At 46.3% G+C, this 12,823-nt stretch overlaps 1 protein-coding gene across 10 annotated transcripts in view; it reads left to right on the forward strand.

Moving 5' to 3' along the window:
* Window positions 1-12,823, forward strand: part of Mical2 (microtubule associated monooxygenase, calponin and LIM domain containing 2) — a 147,814-nt gene that overhangs the window by 34,573 nt on the left and 100,418 nt on the right. The gene's annotated exons all lie outside the window — the stretch shown is intronic.

Raw genomic sequence — 12,823 nt, forward strand, 5'->3', positions numbered from 1 at the left:
ATGATAGTTACAAGGCAAAATTTTCCAGGAGATAGAAAATTTTCACACAAGGGTAAGCTAGATTTTTTTTAATCATTATACTTTAAAAAAATTTTAATAACTACATGATTAGAAGCTTTTCACTACAGCTTTAACATATTCAGCAACACACTCCAGAGCAACAGGACATCTCTTTCAAAAGTGGGTGCAAGTTTCTAGGTTCACAGTTGAATTAATATAGTTATATATTATTGAACTCAGTATAAGCCCTGTAAGACATAAAATTAAAAACTCATCCCTCTGGGAGAATATATTTAGAATATATTGTTCCTTGCAGACAGACTCATTGTTTTTGCTACGAACACTGAGAGGTTGGTGCATGCATCTCTAATCTGGGGGTGCTGACAACACAGCAGACAGTAGCAGGGATATCAGAGTATAAGGGCTCTAGTGGGGGGAGGGAGGCTATGGGAGGGGGCTATCTGGGAAGTGGGTGTATAGTTGAATGAGATGGTTTGGGATGTTCTGTGTGATATACACACACACAAAAAATCAACAAATTTTAAAAAAATGTATTATATTTGAGGAGGAAGCATAGAAATTTATGTCATGCTAATTAGTAGAGGTGTTAAACAATACCACTGAAATCTGCCCGAAGACTTTATAGACATACACAGGTGCCAAGGATCCAAGTGCAACCGATTATGACTAGTAATAATCAGATTGTTTTTTTAATTCAGATTTTTAGAGTGGAGAGAGGAAAGGACAGTGTTCTTCAGGAACTCCTGTCCCTGGGACAAAGTTGTTCCTTTAATACCTTGCTGAGGTCTGCCTCCAGGAAACCAGTTTTGGAGACAGAGTTTTGAGTCCTTTGGGGAAGAACAGACAAAGTGAAGAGTGATTTGGAGTCAAAAGCTTCTTTTGTATATAGTCTCCAGCTTTTCTGTTTGTTTTTGTTTTACTTTGTTATGTTTTGTTTGCAGTGCAGGGGATTGAACCACACAACCCAGGGCCTTGCACATGCTATGTAAGCCCTCTACCTCTGAGCTATACCCCTAGCCATTGGCCTTTTTGAGACATCTCACTGTATAGCCTAAGCTGGCCTTGAACTTGTCTTCCTCCTGCTTCAGTTTGGGGTCATAGGCATGTGCCACCACGCCTAACTGAATTGCCCTTGTGATTTGTTAAGTTGATGAGGAACGAGAACATTGTTCCTGGGACAGTTGCTGCTTATTTTAGTGCATGTTTTATTTTTAGTATATTATTTTGGTATTTTGGTATTTTAGTGCTCTTTCTGAGCCTAAAGGAGAGAGGCCAGGTCCTTCTCTCAGCCAGTACAAATGTGTATGTCTCCTTTTCCACCATGGAAAAGTCATCCTTGGTCACACCTCTGTATTCCCCTTCCCTGGGCTGTGGATGTTGGAGTTTGGGGGTCACTGAGAGGTACTTCAGTTTTGTAAAAGGTCAAGCCATTTGCTGAGTCCTGAGCACTTACTGCAGCATCTTCAAGCTCAGGAGATGTGATTGCTGAGTGTCCCCTAGAGAGTCATCATCCCGTCACCATTGCCACTCCCATGTCATCTGTGCTGCTCTCGGCAACTGGCCTCACAGCTGTTAATACATGGACAAATGCTGCTTGACTTTCAAACCCCAGTGCTTGGGCACCTGGTCTTGGAAGATGAAATAAGCCTTTCCAGGTAGGAATGTCCACCAGACTCAGGTTACACAGTGGAGTGCCTTTCAGGGAAAAATTTCACCCCAGAAAGCCTTTCTACATTAGTATGTGCAACCCTACTCGACTTCATAGATATTTCAGGGAAAAGAGTCCCTTGGTGACTTCTGTTCTTCTGCCCAGAAAGGGAGTGGGTCACTGATGCCTTTGTCTGTCCCTTCAGCTCAGACCTCTGTAGTGCCACTGACAGCAGCATATATCCCACAAAGAGCTCCTCTTGGCCCTGGAGAAGGAAAGGAGGACTTCCTCAGAGCTGAGCTGCCTCACCCTGTTTGGGTATGGTCTGCTTATTCTTCTGAGGCTGTGTCTGGGAACTGCTAGCTGTGTTGATTTAGCACATTACCTGGCACATCCTTAGCAATGTCTGTAGGACGGATGGATGGTGACTATATGAATGAACATATGAATCAATGGGTAGATGGGTGATGAATGAATAAGTATATAGATGACTGAATAGAGAGATGAATGAATGAATGAATGAATGAGTATATGAACAAGCCATGAATGAAATGGGTGGCAGATGACTAGGGGCTAGATGGATGGATGGATGGATGGATGGATGGATGAGCATAAAAGCAAACCATGAATGAGTGGGTGGGTAGATGGAAGATGAAGGATAGGTGAATGGAGAGGATAGATGGATGGATGAACCATGAATGAATGGGTGGATGGATGGAAGATGAAGGATAGGTGAATGGAGGGTGGATGGACGAATGAATGTGCATATGAATGAACCATGAATGAATAGGGGAATGATGGATGAGGGTTGGATGGAGGTCAGATGGATATATAGATGTATGGAAGGATGAATGAACCATAAATGAAATGGGTGGCTGATGGATGGATGAGCATAAGAGTGAACCATGAATGAATAGGTGAATGGATGGAGGATAGATGAATGAACAATGGAAGGTGAAAGATAGATGAATGGAGGATAGATGGATGGATGGGTGAATGAACCATGAATGAAATGGGTAGATGATGGATGGATGAATGAATGAATGAATGAGCATATGAACAAACCATGAATGAATGGATGGATGGTTGGAAGATGAAGGATGGATGGATGGAGGATGGATGGATGGATGGAAGGATGGATGGATGGATGAACTGTGAATGAATGGGTAGATGGATGAAGATGGATCGATGGAGGACGGATGAATGAGTGGATGATGGATGATGGATGGAGGACAGATGGATAAATGAACCATGAATGAAATGGGTGGATGATGGAGGACGGACGGATAGATGAGCATAAGAGTAAACCATGAATGAATAGGTGGATGGATGGAGGATGGATGAATGGATGAATGAATGAACATATGAATGAGTCATGAATGAATGGATGGATGATGGTTGATTGTTGGATGGATGGATGGATGGATGATGGATGGATGGATAGATGGGTGGATGAGTGATGAATGAATCATGAATGAGTGGGTGAATGGTTGGAAGATGAAGGATGGATGGATGAGCAGCAAGCAACATTCTCTGTCTTCCAGCAGAAGCGGAAAGGCAGTGCACAAGTCCAGACTGAGTTTCCACCTGCTATCTAGGATCTGGTATGCACTTCAGAAAAGACCCCTTTCATCCTTTAAGAAAAGGGAATTCTGTGATAAAGCTATTTCCTAGGCAGGGCTGGGGCAAAGCAGCTGACCTTTCTAATCCACAGAGCTTTAAGACCCTGAGTTTCCAGGACTTCACACAAATACCAATAGCAATAACAAGGCTCTGGGAGAGCTGGCCTGGGTGGAAGCAGGGTTGAGTCCCTTCTGGCAGCTCCCTTTGCTTGCCCAGCCCACTGGACTGGATGCCCCACTGCTGGACACATGTCCGGGGAACCTCCTGACCAGGTACTTTGTTATCTGCTTGCCTGAAGCATGGGAGATTTCAAACTGAAACCCTAGATCCTGGCCTTCCAATGTTCTGATCTACTGGTAGGCATTGAGCCTCCCAGGAGTCCTGACTCAGAAAGGCTTGCCTGTCTACAGGGCTGCACATGCTCATAAAGGCTAGATGCTGTGTACAGGCCCTTAAATGGAGATGAAGGGCAGAGGCCATCTTACCTGCTCTCTGAGTGAATGGTTAATGGAAGGAACAGACAGGCACTGCCCCCTCCCTGCCTTGGCATTTTCATCAGCTGATTGCTGAGGTCCAGGAAAGTGTTATTTACGTCATCAGTGATATTGATGATGACATCAACAGCATCAGGAAATTAATCCTGAAATCAACAATGTGTAATCCAAATTTAAAAATCTAGAGGTGGAAGCCATACCATCCTTCCTGAGATAAATTTCCACTGGTAAACCTTCATTCATTCACTGAACATATGTCCACTCCTTGCTGGGGGCAAGAACGACCATGACACTGAGATTTGAAAGATAAGAATTGAGATGATGGGTGAATTAGTCAAAAAAAAAAAATAGCATATAAAGCTCAATTATTCACATTCTAAACATCAAGTGCCAGCAAGGTACACCAAAGTGAAGAGAACACTCTGAGGGGTAGAAAAGACACAAAGGCATTGGCCTATTCCTTAAGGCGTCTCCATGTCAGTTATCCAGGCAAGATGAACACATGGAAACGTGATGAGTTCAAGACTAAATCGTGTGCCAGCAGCTTGGTCCGCACTCTGTGTGATGCTTCCCTGCCCAAGCACAATCCTGAAAAGAGAGGGTGGGATCTGTGTCTTGTTCACTTGGTATTCACAGCCCACTGAGCCTCTGACATAGTGCAGGTTCATAGTTAGTGGAATGCATGGAGCTGTATGTGGCTGCTGTCTTCTCTCCCCGCTAGTCAGGATCATTCCCTGGAGAGTTAAAAGCATTTCACCTCTGGGGCCTCAGGCTGAGGGATTCTGGTCAGGAGTGGCCCAGAATGCCAATTTGGGGTTGCTTCCTGGGGAATCTGCTGTGCAGTTTGCCAGCATTGGCATAGAATTCAGGAGTTAGTTGAATGCAGAGGAAAGAAAGGTGGGTAAGGGACCAGGGAACTTTTGTCCGTGGATGCTCCAGCTCTCCCTTCAGAGCCAGTGGGGTTCAGGCCCTCTGTCTCCCAGCCGTGTAGCATGGTGCCCACTTCTGCAGCAGGTCTTTCCAGGGAAGCAGAGAGTTTGGGTCCCTGAATAACCTATGCCACTTCTGAAGGGCTTGGTATCTAGTAGGTCTTTAACCGGTGTTATGGGCTGACTTCAGAGAGTGGGGTGAGAGAAGGGAGGCTGCTGCGGGGTAAGCCTGAGGGCCTTGGAGAACCAAGCCTGACAAAGAAGAGGGGGCTGTGTGGTGGGGGGGGGGAACTCCTGAGTCCTTTAAAGTCATAACCTAAGCCACCACATACCTTGATGTCATATGATACTCTTGATTTGATATTCACACAGTTGCTCTTAAAAGTCTACCACTGCCAGAAGCACAGGTGCCAGGAGCTGGGATGGCAGACTCTGGCCTCAGTAGATTCATGCAATCATGTGTGGGAAACCTCCCACTGGGTACAGTGTGGGAAAGGGGGTGAAGGGCGGGCAAGGTAAGTCTTCAAAGAACAATGCTGTAAGAGTATACCTGGTCGGGCATCACTGTGCTTTATCCTTGAGGAGCCCAGCACAGCAGGACTATTATTATCCCCATTTTATGGATGAGAAAACTGAGGTTCAAAGAGGTTAGGCAACTCATTCTGGCACACATACCTAGTAAGTGGCAGGTTAGGGTTTGCGACCAGTCAGTCTGACTCCAGAGTCCACACTGTACCCATGATGCTGTGCTGCCTTAGCTGATGGCTTTGTTGCTTTTCTAATTGCTGTGACAAAATACCTGACAAGAAGTGACTTAAGAGTTAAGTTTGGCTCACAGTTTAAGGGGGGTACAGTCTCTTATGGTGGGGAAGCCATGGTGGTGAATGACTGATTATAGGAGCTTATAGCAGCTGTTTCTTCACATCTCACTGGACCAAGAAACTGAGAGAGCAAGAGAGCGAGAGCAAGAGCAAGAGCAAGAGAGCGAGAGGAAGGCTTAAACCTCAAGCCCCTCACCACAGTGACTCATATCTTCCTGCTAGGCCCAATTACCTAAAGGATCTGCAATCTCCCAAAACAGTACTACCAGCTGGGGGCTAATTGTTCAAACACATGAGCCTGTGGGGTCATTTTACATCCACACTATTATAGCTGGGATTTACCAAGTGGCCAGAGCATGGGTGGGTTTTGCAGAGAGAGGGGCTTGTACCAGTAGGGCACAAGGGACCATGGAGGAATCTGGTACATCAGACAACCAGGACTGGAGAGTGATGAGGACCCAGGCTAGAGGGACAGGCAGGGGCTGGACCATGCTGGCAGGCTTTGTTCAGTTCTACTAGATGTCTCACCTTTACCCTGTGAATTGTGGGGAGCTGATGAAGGGCAGTAAACAGGAACAGGATATGAGTCCTGAGTGTTTCTGATTCAGAGACCTCTCCACCAACAGTTTGAGGATTGGGTTAGGGAGTTGGCAGGAGGTAAACCTGAAGACAGGAAAGGCATTGATGAAGAGACTTTGAGCAGATGGGAACCTGAACCCTCAGGGAGGACAGGAACGATGGACCAGGCTACTGAAGAGGCAGGCTCTACAAGGTGAGGGAAAAGGGGCTAGAACATCAACTCCAAGGATGCAGCAGCAGGGTGTGGTACAGAAGGTATTCCCAGAGGCTGGAGCTGCAGGAAGGAGACAGGTGCAGAAGACGGATGAGGTGACAGACTGTTCAGGAGGTCTCTGTAGGGAGCAGAGGAAGTGTTTGGTTGCTATTGACACCCCATGTGGAATGAGAGGGGGGAGGAGAGAGAGAGAGAGAGAGAGAGAGAGAGAGAGAGAATCTGCCAAAGATGGCAACCACACACACAACCAAGATAAGATCAGTTAAGTAGCTGTGGAATTTAGGAACACAGGAACACAGGGTGGGTGGGCTTGATGTGGTGTGACTATAGGGCATGGGGTGTGAACAGAAACTAGAAGGGGTGGGGGAAGGGTGAGTGGGAGGGAGGAAGTGACCTGCGATGGTAGACAATCTTTGGGGACTTCGGCTGTGAAGTGGAGAATGCAATTTTGTTTTCTCCTGTGAAAGAAAATTTAGATCTAACTGTGATTGAATTTGGGCATATTTGTGTATGTGTGTGTATGAGGGGGATGACTTCATAATGACAAATGATAAATTCACTTCATAATGATAAATTCACAAATCAGAAAACAACCAAAAACTTGTGCAATGAGTGTTTGGAGGAAAGGGTGGAAAGTGTAGTGAGGTAGCACATTCTAAATGGAGGCTGGATCATCAGACAGGGAGAGGCAGCCAGAGTGAAGATGGCTCTGGGGGTCACCCTGGGGCTTCTAGATGTGGTGCTGCGCACACCCTGAGCAGACGTGGATAGACGGTCCTCTTCCCTAGCATCTCCCTGTATCTTCAGATCGAGGACCAAGAGTCTAATCCCTAAGGCCTAACTCTAGCAAGCCAGAAGAGGAGCCTCCAAATTCAAAGGTTCACCTAGGAGGTGACTTTGCAGTGGGGCCAGACAGAGACTAGGTAGAAAATGTCCTTCAGCCATCACATCTCAGCACAAGGTTGGTTATGAGGAGAATGAACCCCATGAGAAAATGCTCCAGTCTCGAGATGGGAGAGTCATTCCCAAGCCTGGTGCCCACATTGAAGCTTACCAAGCATGTCAGAGAAACGGAACTGCAAGAAGCCCCTCCATTTAATTCTCACAGGAACTCAGTGCCATGTGTGACGTGTTTAAGGGAGAGCTTAGTGACTCGGTGATACACATTTCTTTTAACCCCATCACACAGGCGCAGGGCCTTGGGAGCTCAGCACTTGGGGTATCATTGAAACAGAGGAGATGAACTAGCTCGTTTGTCTCAGACTCCTGCCTTATGCCATTTTCAAATAGGGAAAGGACATGGTCTTTCAAGAGAGGATGTGTATATAAGGAGTGTAATTAGAGGAGTAGGCAGGCTTGCTTCTGGGGGTCAAGCAACTTTTCCCAAATACTGGGGTCCTAATGGAAGGTTAGACATAAAATGACAGAATGGGTTGTTGCTAGAAGTTGGCCCATGTTAGCATTATTAATGCCACTATCATGTCACTGGGACAAAAATACCTGGCAGGAACAGATCATGGGAGGAAAGGTTTATTTTGGCTTATGCTCTCAAAAGTTTCATCATAGCTTACAGCTGAGAAGTGGAGGGCGAGGGAGTGGCTTAGTCTGTGGCAGCTGGAGCAGGAGGTAGTGGCTTCTCACATCATGGTGGACCAGGAGGCAGAATCAGGTGCTGGGCAGAAACTCAAAGACTTACCCCTAGTGACTCCAATCGGAGAGGCCCCAACTCTTACAAAGCCCTAAAATAGCACTGCCAACCAAGGAACAAGCGGTCAAACCATGAGGCAGGGGGCGTGTTTCAGATTCAGACCATAACAGCTCACAGTAATGGTGGCATAAGAGAGATGTTGATGCTCACATGATCAACCTTCCTGTAAGAGGGAATGCTTTCTGATGACATAGGCCAAAGTTAACATGCCCAGCATTGATACCTATTGTATCTGCTAAAGTGTTGTTTGCTGCCTAACAGATAAGCCCCTATTTTCTGTGGTTTTAAGACTACAAGTTAATGTAGAGACTAAAGACTAAGCAACGGTAAAGGCTAAAACGTGTTCTGGTCATAAAAGGTTTTTCTCCAAGTGTGCATCCAGAGGAACTGGCTTCTTTCCCCCTGAGGCTTTCTGACTTCACCACATAGTTCCCAGGGCTGTAGTGTTGTTTGAGGAAGAGCATGCAAGATCATGGGGGTAGGGACTTTTGGGCCTATCCTTGAAGTGACATGTCTGCCCTGCTCATGCTCCACGATGATGTACTCAGTCACCAGGGCTCACATAGAACTGTAAGGGTTAGCCCAGGAGAGAGGAGCCAACTAGGTTGGAGGTCAGCTAGCCTGTCTCTGCCACACCCGCCATGGTTAAAAGGTCCCCTCTCTGCTGAGGGTTTATTGAAGTGTTAGCCTCTGTCCTCTTTTGACTCTGTCTCAGGCTCTCATTTCCTCAGATCCTGGCATATTGGAGCTGATGGAAGGGGTAGGGCCAGCATTGTGAATCCAAGGTCTAAACGAGGGTCTCACTTTGACTTGTGCAAGGCAGTCTACATATCCTTGGGTCTATGTACTTTGTGTGGGAATGGTGCCTAAAGATGTATCTCTGAAGTTTGCCTATAGGGTTTCCAATCAGAGCTTCCCAACTCTGGCCCTGTGACCTTCAGCAAGTTGCTGACTTTCAATCCTTTGGAAAATGAGCATAAGTGTCTAACAATGCCATGGTTTGTTATAATAATTAACTGCTTCAATACACATTGATGCTGTTAATACAATGCCTGAGACTTCACTGATGCTCATTAAATGTTAACAATTATGTTCTCAGAGAGTGGACACGCATTCATTCATTCCTGTGACACATATTCTATAGAGAGGACCTTGTGCCAGGAGCTGGAAGGAGGCGGGTGAAAACACATAGTAACTGACTGTGATCAAAGTTGGCACGGGGTGCTGTGGAAACCCTGTGGGAGGGGTCCAAGCCATTTGTGGAAGGGACTCGGGGTGAGGAGTGTCTAGAAGAGAGGAGGTTAGGAGGACTAGTAGTTACAGGATGAAGATGTCTCAAGTCTACTGCCTCACTGAAGAGCAGCCAGTGTGGTATATGATGGAGTCCACACTGTTTTATGAATGGAGACGCCTCTTTGCATGACACTGGGATTCTCCTAATGAATCCAGAAGACTCAGAAGTAGTGTCTTTAAAGTGGTTATTAGTCAATGAAAACTATGGCCAAGCCCTGATTGAGAGACAGAGCTCTGGCTGCATAGCCAGCATTGGCTACTGAAGAGCAGCCAGGGTGGTATATGATGGAGTCCACACTGTTTTATGAACGGAGACGCCTCTTTGCATGACACTGGGATTCTCCTAATGAATCCAGAAGACTCAGAAGTAGTGTCTTTAAAGTGGTTATTAGTCAATGAAAACTATGGCCAAGCCCTGATTGAGAGACAGAGCTCTGGCTGCATAGCCAGCATTGGCAGTCATTAGAGCGTATGTCCAGTCTTAACATTATCTGGACCGGTCTCTAAGGAGCTCATGAGGATTCTTCACCACAGGGAAGGATGTTCCCTGCATCCAGGGGACAGCAGTCTCCTTATGGCATGCATCATACAGAGACCACAGAAACCCATGGGTGGAGTGTTCACCCGTTAGGGTAACGTATGAAGCCTCTGGAAGCTTGGGACTAAGGAAAATATACCCCAATTTCCCTGGTGTGTTGAGAGGAATTTCATAGGTGCCAAGTAGGAGAAAGCATGCCAGAATGAGAGCCTAGGGAGTAGAGCAAAAAATAACAATGGGAGCTCGGTAGGGCTGAGTTTCCAGAAACTTCTTGGCCTCAAATAAGATTGGAAGGGAAGAATGAGAGAAACTTATAAAACTTTGAAAAAAAAAGTTAAAAACCATTGTGCTTCACCAAATAAAACCCAGTGTATTTTCTCCATTAGTGTAATGGTTTGTTTTGCTTGTTATGGTTTAACTCGGCATTTTAAAAATCAACTTCATCATTAATGATGCCACACATTCTGTGCTCTGGCCTTGGCAGTGCCACTCCTGGGTGGTGGTCCTAGTGGTTTGGCTCTGTATGTGTTTGATTGTTTCCGTGGTCAAATATGTAGAACATCCAATTTACCATTTTAACTGTGTTTAAGTGTGTAGTTGGTAGCATTAAGGACATTCACATTGTGGTCCAGCCATTCCATCATCCATCCACAGAACGTTTTCATCAGCCCACACTGAAACTCTGTGCCTCTTAAGAGCTAACTTCCCATTTCCTTCCTCCCAGACCCTGGCAGTCACCATTCTCTTCTATTTCTTTTAGTTCTGGTTCTTGGAGACAGGTTCTTTCTCTGTAGCCTGGGTTGGGCTTGAAGCATGATCCTCCTGCCTCAGCCTCTTGGGTATTGGGATAACAGATCACAGGCATGCCTCACCATGCCCAACTCCATTTTCCTTTCTGTGTCTGAACTTGGCTTACTGTGGGTACCTCCCACTGTCCACCTGGAGACAGCCAAGCTGGCCTCCTTGAAGCTGGAATTTTGAGGTCACAGTTTTCCTAGGTACCCAGTATATGGTCAGCAGCCCACAGAAAAGTCTGCCAAGTGTTGATAGGAAAGATGGGCTTTGCGCATAGTGAGATGTATGTTATTTTGCTAATTGAGTACATAGATTTACATGGGATGGAGGGGTTCACTTCAGAGGTCCTGCAGGCATAGCTGAGATGTGATGTGGGTAGACGGCACCATCACACCCATTCCACACTGCCATGCCTCTTTGAGGACTTTTGTTATTGTTGGTTGTTTTTTAGTTTAGGGTGTTTTTGTTGTTGTTTTGTTTTTTGAGACATTGCCTTGTAATATAACCCAGTCTGGTGTAGAACTCACTATGTAGCCCAGGCTGGCCTTGAACTTGCAGTACTCTCCTCCCTTAGCCTCTGGAGCACTGGGATTGCAGTCATGTACCACCATGCTTAGCTCTTTGGAAGGGGCCCTGCCACACTGGCCTTGAGGGCCCTGTGATCCAGGAAGTAGAGCTGCCGAGAGGGAACTTGCCCTGTTAGGATTTGATCCTTACTAGTTATTTCTAGGCAGGGTTTCATGCAGGACGGCCCTTTCTATTCTGGAGGAAGTAGCCAGTGTTGTAAGCCAGGCGGGCATAGGAGACTGAGACCATGTGAGTACTGTGAGCCCTGAGCTAGCAAAGATGAAGTGCAAGAGGCATACCTGCTGCGCTAAGGCAAGATGGAAGAGGTTACTCCTGGACTTGAGGCATGGCCACAGGAGGGAGTTACATAAACTATGAATGTGAGACAGAAAACTTGGGACATTGGGGCTGGAGAGATATAGCTCAGCAGTTAAGAGCTCTGGCTGCTCTTGCAGAGGACCCAGGTTCAGGTCTCAGCACACACATGGAGGCTAACAACCATCCTTAACTCCTGTTCCAGGAGACCCAACACCCTCTTCTCGCCTCCTCAGGCATTGCACATATGTGGTGTACTTACATACATGCAGGCAAACCACTCATACACGTACAATAAAAATAAATTTAAAAAAAAATTTAAAGACAATTTTGGACATCGACAAAACTACCTAATCCTGCGTGTTAGGTAGTATTGCAACTTAGGAAGCCACGTGCTAAGTGTAGACTTGCTAAGCCCAAGAGTGTCACAGGCTACACAACTTACCCTGTTTAACTCGGGGCTGGCTGGAAAGACAGGAGCAAGAGCATGGTGGCCATGCCACTTCTGTCACATGGTGTCCATCCACTGGAGGCCGAGAGGGTGGGCTCCACTGTGAGATGGGGCTGGACTCGTTCCATGCCATGCCCTGTCGCCACCTATGTGACTCTGAGGAGGATCCTTCTCCTGGAATCTCTAAGCATGGGTAGATAAACAAGGACATGGATGTGAAGGGGCTGGCATAGTGGGCCTGAGCCCTGAACAGCCCAGCAGGGCCCGTGGGCGGGGGGAATTGGAGCCCAACTCTCTTCCTATGGGACTTTTAGGAGGCTAAAGGGAAGCTTAGCTGTACTGGCTGGAGATGAAGGCATGGTTAGAAATGCCTGTGGAGAAAAATTAAAATATATATATATCATATGTGTATACACATGTGCCCCTAGATCTACACACATATGTGTACACATGTAAAATAGCAACCACATATGCAAAATTATAGTGATGTTAAAGACAAGGGGGATAGACGAGTTCTGAAGTGATTTTTTTTTCTTTTTTGTGTGTATGAATGTTTTGCCTGCATGTATGTATGTAAGAGCACCTGTGTCATGCAGTGCCTGCAGAGGCCAGAAGAGGGTGTCGGATCCCCTGGAACCAGAGTTACAGATGGTTGTTAGCTGCCACGTGGGTGCTGAGAACCAAATCCGGGTCCTCTGTAAGAGCAGCCAATGCTCTTAACTGCTGAACCATCTCTCTACTCTCCAACTTTGTCTTTTTTAAGATGAGAGAGTGAAAGAGAGAGAGGAAGGGAGAGAGAGAGAGAGAGAGAGAGAGAGAGAGAGAGA

The sequence above is a fragment of the Nannospalax galili genome, unplaced genomic scaffold, assembly GCF_000622305.1.
Source record: "Nannospalax galili isolate Female #2095 unplaced genomic scaffold, S.galili_v1.0 scaffold44, whole genome shotgun sequence".
NCBI classification, from domain to species: domain Eukaryota; kingdom Metazoa; phylum Chordata; class Mammalia; order Rodentia; family Spalacidae; genus Nannospalax; species Nannospalax galili.